This window comes from Portunus trituberculatus, chromosome 32, assembly GCF_017591435.1.
Source record: "Portunus trituberculatus isolate SZX2019 chromosome 32, ASM1759143v1, whole genome shotgun sequence".
NCBI classification, from domain to species: domain Eukaryota; kingdom Metazoa; phylum Arthropoda; class Malacostraca; order Decapoda; family Portunidae; genus Portunus; species Portunus trituberculatus.
In genome coordinates this window covers 6,728,182-6,735,681 of record NC_059286.1, presented here as the reverse complement: position 1 = coordinate 6,735,681, position 7,500 = coordinate 6,728,182, and positions in this window count along the sequence as shown.

Here is a 7,500-nt window from a genome sequence, read left to right as displayed (position 1 = left end):
AGAAGGAGTAAAGGATTGAAGGGTCACATAAATTAATTCCCCGCCAACTTTCCCCTTACTTCCCCTCACCATTTCTCGCTTGGTTGGGGAGGAGAGAGGGCGAGAGAGGGGAGACAGAGGCCGAGAGAAGGGAGACAGGCGGCGAGAGAGGAGAGACGGGAGAGGAGGGAAGAACAGGCTGAAACTCATATCCTACAAGTTAAATTAGATCCGGCTAAGAAGATGCCACGAGACTGCTTGAAACGAACCAAATTTCTGCTTTGTCACTATTTTTTCCTCGCCATTTCCGCCACTGATTGTAATGTTGCCACCACCGTCACTGTCACGAGCTTCACCATCGCTGTTTTGTTCTATTGTCGTCATTATTTCTACCACTATCACTACCACCATCATTATCCCTACAAACAGTCACCATCACTATTTTTCAGTCTAGTCTTTTCATTATCACTTCAACTACCAACATCATTATTACTACAAAGTCACCATCATCACCATCATCATCATCATCATCATTTTTCAGCTTAGTATCGTTATTATCAACACTATCACCATCGTTATCACTACAAACAGTCACCATTACCATCACCATCACTATATTTCAGTCTAGTATCCCCATTATCACTACCAACACCATTACCACCATCATTATCACTACAAAGTCACCATCACCATCACTATTTTTTTCAGTCTAGTATCATATTTATCACTACCACCATCACCACCACCAACGTAAAAAGTCACACACAAAAATATAAGAAGAAAAAAACTAACTAAATAAATAAGTAAATAATACATTATCCGTATTTTCAATTAGTATTATCTTTACCACCACCATCACAACAACCACCACCACCACCACCACCAACAACACGAAAAGAAACTACGAAATAAAAAGAAAAAGAAAAACACTCAATTTACCATTAACAAAATAAAAACTAAACAAACACAAAAATAAAAAAAAGCCTGAAAAAATAGAACAAACAGACAAATCGCTTTTATAAATGTACGAGAGAGAGAGAGAGAGAGAGAGAGAGAGAGTACAGTGGAACCATGCGTGCTTTGGGGTCCGAGGGGTCTCCAAGCGCACGGGTTTGAATCCTGTCCACGGTCCGAGTGTAGGTTGGGCTTCCTCACTCGGGGCAATGGTTTCCTAGCGGGTGGGCTTTGAGATAGGAGGTACCCAAAAAGTACCCTCTTTAGCCCAAAAACTCCCATAGTGTAAGAGAGAGAGAGAGAGAGAGACAGTCGTAGAGCTCCACCGCATCCCTCACAGCGTTCATGTTCACTGCATACACGATCACTAAATGAAAATGGCGAGCAAAAAATACATGAATAATAATGCGTGAAGTGTCTATGACGGGCGTGGACTCGTGGCGGGAAATGTATGACTAGAGGTGTGCTAGTTTAAATGGTGATGATTTTTGGGATGCATAACCCTACCACACATCCATCTCTCTCTCTCTCTCTCTCTCTCTCTCTCTCTCTCACCTTTCTCCGTGTAATACAAAAAGGCGAATACGTTTAATTTATAATCCCTGAAGAAAAATGACGAGAGAGAGAGAGAGAGAGAGAGAGAGAGAGAGAGAGAGAGAAAGGAGAGGGAGCTTCACTGTCAACATAAAAAGAGAAATTTTTCTTAGTAAGAGGAGGAAACAGGAAACAAAGAGGGAAGAGGATGAGAGAGAGAGAGAGAGAGAGAGAGAGAGAGAGAGAGAGAGAGAGAGAGAGAGAGAGAGAGAGAGAGAGAGAGAGAGAAATTACTCATTTATTCATTTATACAATTGTTTGCATACACCTTTCCCCACATTCCCTACCCACACACACACACACACACACACACACACACACACACACACACACACACACACATCCAATATCCGATAGACACTCCTTTGCTTACATAAACAAAACCGACACACACACACACACACACACACACACACACACACACACACACACACGGCCGCAGCAAACAAGGAGATACACGCCCAGCTGGTCATGCATGCGTTGGGGGGCGGAGGAGGGGCGTGCCAGGTCACCCGCCCGCAATGCATCTTCATGAAAACTTAGACCAAAACCCGCCGGACAAAAATTCCCAGCGGTCTGATGGATGCACCGGACGCCGCGCCTGAACCCTCCCGCCCCTTGGTAAAGACTGCTGCCCTGGTGTGATAGGAGAAACACAAGGGAACATAAAGGAAGGAATAGTAGTGATTCATATGCTGGTATTTTCTTGGGTACTTTTCTTCAGTGAATTTTAACTGGAATATATATATTTTTTTTCATACTATATTCTCGCCTTTTTGTAAAGACTGTTGGTGTGATAGAGGAAACACAAGGGAACATAAAGGAAAGAACAGTAGTGATTCATATGCTGGTATTTTCTTGGGCACTTTTCTTCGGTAACTTATAAATGAGAGGCTATTTTTTCATGCTATATTCTCGCCCCTTGGTAAAGACTTGCTCAGGTGTGATAGGAGGAACACAAGGGAACACGAAGGAAGAACGAGTAGTGATGAAAATGCTGGTCTTTCATTGGACACATTTATGCTATGACTTTTAAGATGCTTGTTTTAATCTTTCTTTTTAATACTGCATTCTAATAAATAATTTTGTAGCTGAGAAGAGACAAGAGTGCAATAACAGAGACACAAGGAACGTAAGGGAAGGAAGAGTAGTGATAGAAATGCTGGTCTTTTATTGGATATATTTCTATGTTGACATAACAGAGATGCATTTTTTTCCATGCTATACTCTCGAAATTGGTAAAGACTGCTACTCTATTGTGATATAAGGAACACAAGGGAACACGAAGGAAGAACGAGTAGAGATCCATATGCTTGTCTTTCACTGGATATATTTCTGTGTTGATTTATAGCAGGGATACTTTAATTCATACTATAGTCTCCTAATTAGTGTTGTATCACAGAGGAGTGTAACACAAGGAACACAAGAGAACGCTAAGGAAGAACGAGTAGTGATAAATATACTGGTTTTCTATTGCACATATATAATGACTTGGGTGAACGAGCTAAACTATCGAATCCAAAAGTAAAAGAAGTAAAGGGGAATGAAGATGAAGGGACAAGTAAAGGCTGCTGAACATCTGAAGAACACATGTACAATATAACGTGAAACTCGACGCTACGTACTAAAAACGCTCCCTTATCCGTGGAATGCTCCAGTAAGCCGGCAAGATATTCACCGGTGGCAGCATTCACGGTGCAGTCAGGCAGAAGGGAACCACTTATCTCTAAACATGGCCGTCCGCTTTGTGTCTCGCTGCACCGCCACCAAATGCATCCCGCACACCTCCACACCTCCACACCTCCCACCTCTCAGCGAAGAAGTGTGGCGATGTGTCTGCGCTGCCACCATTTATGCGCAGCCGTTTTATCTCTATTTCACTTATGATGTATGGCAATGTGTATGCACGCTTCCTCCATATGCATTCACCTTTCCCTCACCTTCACACATTTCACACAGGACGTATTGCAATGTGTGTGAGCTGCCATATGTGTGCACCTCTATTTCACCTCTCACATTTCAGTTAGGACGTGTGGTAAACTGTATGTGAGCTGTCATTGTGTGCATTCACCTCTCACCCTCTCCTTCACATCTCTGTTAGCGTAGCAAAGCATCTATTCTGCCACCATAGTTAACTCCTTTTGTACCATGACGCGTTTCCATATACATTCTGCTTACTATTTGGTGATTTTATACAGCTTCTGAAACTTATGTGGGGGATTAGAATAGTGAAGACTGTGGCCATTAATCTTCTGGGCTTCATAAACCGTTCCTAATGCAAATAAAATCATCTAATGGCACTCAAAACTCATGGCAAAAATGTGTGCCAGTACTAGAGAGGTTGAGAGATTCGGCAATGTGTTTGTGAGCTGCTCCCAGATAAGTTAAGTTCTGTCTCACCTCTCAATAAATTAATAAAGCAATACATAGACCACATGACATTGCTGCGCCGCTCTGACAATATTCCCACACACTCGATGCTACGTGGTGTGGAAGTAATTAGTGTCTGGGAGATTGTCTAGGGTCAAGGAACAAACTAACACTTTGATCTATTGAAGTAAACAACGGTCAAATGTGCCGATTCTTCGCTGAGTTCATGCTGAAAATTCCAGCTCACGTCAAGGAACAAACCGATACCTTGATCTATTGAAGCAACATTCACATTTGTTGAGTTGAGTTCATGGCGTAAATTCCTCAAGTAAATTTTTTCCACGATTGTTTTTCCCTCAGGTTAAGTTAGCAAAGGTTATATTAAGTTGGATTAGATTTGGTTTGATTTGGTGAAGTTGAGCTAAGTTAGGTTAGGCTAAGTTATTTAAAGTTGGCTATATTAGGACACATGAGACTTAACTATGTTATGGCCAATAAAAACAATTAATTTATTTATTCATTTATTCACGTAACGATTGAATGACTGAGTGAAAGGAAGGAGAGTACAAATATTTTAAGCACTCAACAAAAAAAAAAAATAATAAAAGCTTGAAGCAAAAAAAAAAAAAAAAAAAAGTAAACAAACAGAAATGCTCATAAGTGGAAAAGATTAACACACGAATCCAGCTGATATAGACTTCATCATTTACAAAATCAGGGAGGGAAGACACAGAAACTTCACTAAAAACTACCGCTGTTCAGTCAGACCCACACGTACCAGCCACCACCACCACCACCACCACCAACCAGCCAGTCAGCCAGTCAGGTGAGAATGAATAAGAATGAATAAGAACGAATACGTGAATGCGGGACGGTCTGGCGGTATTATACATAAGTAATGAATAACAATCCGCCTGCTTTCACGGCCGCGGCGGAGAGTTGTAAGATAATTAGGTGCAAGACGATATGCAAAGAGCTAATTATGAGAGATAGGAATGAGATAAGAGAGATAAGAGATGCATGCTTGTATGATTCATTAACACACACACACACACACACACACACACACACACACACACACACACACACACACACACACACACACACACGCACGCACACGCACACAAGGACACTTTTCCTTTGTTGTCTTCCTTAATTGTTGGACCAAAAATTTTTCCTCCAATTCAGACAGTTTTGCTCTTTCCTGAGTCACTTTTTCCTCCTTTTCCTTCTCTACAGCACAGCGCAACACACTCCTTCACTCTCAATGGCACCAAACTCGCCTGTAACGTCAACACACCCCTTCACTGCCCCTTTGTATTCCCTGACCCACGCCACACCCTAGACTTTCATCCCTTAGACTCTCTGACCTTTTAAAACTGTTTGGCTCTTGTACTAACACCTGTCCTTGAGATGCGCTGACTTCCTCACATACACACACACACACAGACACACACACACACACACACACACACACGAATATACACGGACTCCTCGCCTCACTAACACGACTTCACCTGTTCTCACTAATTGCTCGGCAGGTGAACAAGCTCTAGGTGGGGTTGCCTTTCCTTGCTCATACCTTTAAGAGACATTAATTAACAGCGTATGTGTGTGTGTGTGTGTGTGTGTGTGTGTGTGTGTGTGTGTGTGTGTGTGTGTGTGTGTGTGTGTGTGTGTGTGTACAGGTGACTCAATCTTCAACACTTCACACAGGTAGGTAATTAATGTCGCAGCCATACCTTTCAGAAAAAAATGGAAGGAAAAGAGAGGGAGGAAGAGAAAAGAAGGAAGGGACAGCAAAGGTTAAGAGGAAGAGGAAGAGGAGGATGTGAGACGAGGAGAAAGAGGTGTTGAAAAGTATCAATAAGAGAGAAAACCTGAGAGAAAGAGATAGAAGGGAGAGAAGAGGTGATAAGGGGAAGAATTGAATGGAAACGAACATGTAATAGGAGAGAGAGAGAGAGAGAGAGAGAGAGAGAGAGAGAGAGAGAGAGAGAGAGAGAGAGTGTGTGATTAGATTCCCTCCCTCTCTCTCTCTCTCTCTCTCTCTCTCTCTCTGTAATATTTGATTAAATTCTATATTCTTTTATCCTAAAATCGTTATCGCAATAAATGACTCATAAATTCAGGACCAATATACACACGCATACATATGTACATACACAGTACATATATTCACGCCAGAATACACACACATGAAACTGTCAAAACACACACACACACACACACACACACACACACACACACACACACACACACACACACACACACACACACACACACACACACACACACACACACACACACACACACACACACACTGTAACAGAACGAGGTGAAAAACAAGCATAACTCCAACAAATTATTTCTAGTCACTAAATATAAAAGAATAGAAAAAAAAATCAGTACTTGAACACACACACATACAAAAAAAGAAATAAAGAAAAAATACGAAAAAAATACTGAACCACAAAGACTAAACACTAATTATATATCATAGGTACACCTGAGGCTCTTAATTAAAGCATGCACAGGTGAGCTAATGAGAAGATAAGTGGGCGGGGTTGTTCTTCTTACCTGTATCAGTCTTCTCCATGTCTCCTATTGGCTGATTCTCTCCGCCAATCACGTGTCATCTACCTGAAAGAAAGAAATACATTGGTTCTTTATTCTGTATTCATTCATTTGTTTATGTATTATTGTGTCTATTTGTTTGCTCTTATTCCTTGGTTTATTTATCTATGTTATTTTATGTATTATCGTGTCTTTTTTGTTTTTCTTTTTCTCCTCCTCTTTTTCCTCCTTTTCCTCCTTTCCTCCTCCTCCACCTCGTCCTCCTCTTCTTCTTCTTCTTCTTCTTCTTCTTCTTCTTCTTCTTCTTCTTCTTCTTCTCCTCCTCCTCCTCCTCATTCTCTCTTCGTCCTCCTGTTCTTCTTCCTCTTCTTCCTCTTCCTCTTCCTCCTCCTCCTCTACCATCAATTTTCCTCATGTTCAACTTTCACTACTTATCTTGCAGTCTCCATATTTCTTCTTCCTCTCTCCTGTTCCCTCTTTCTTTTTGGTTCCTCTTACTAATTCTCCTCCTCCTCCTCCTCCTCCTCCTCCTCCTCCTTGTTCTTCCTCTTTTCTTTATTCGTCTTTTGAGATTAAAATGATCAACCTAATTATTCTTTGTTGTTGTTGTTGTTGTTGTTGTTGTTGTTGTTGTTTGGATTGCTCTTGTTTTTATTCTGCGGCGGAGAGTGACAATAAAAATGCATTCTGTTATTAATTCTTCTTTTTTTATTTTCTATTTATATTTTCACACTGCCTCCTCGTCGCGTCAGTCAGAGGTTGTGTCAATAATATCGAGAAAAAAGCGACGCACAGAACAGAGCACGCCTTTCACCTGCCAATGAATCACCTGTGCACGTATGGTAGTAGTAGTAGTAGTAATAGCGGTAGTGGTGGTGGCGGTGGTGGTGGTGGCGATGGTGGTGGTGGTGGTGGTGGTGGAAGAAGAAGAAGAAGAAGATGAAGATGAAGATGAAGATGAAGAAGAAGAAGAAGAAGATGAAGATGAAGATGAAGATGAAGATGAAGAAGATGAAGAAGAAGAAG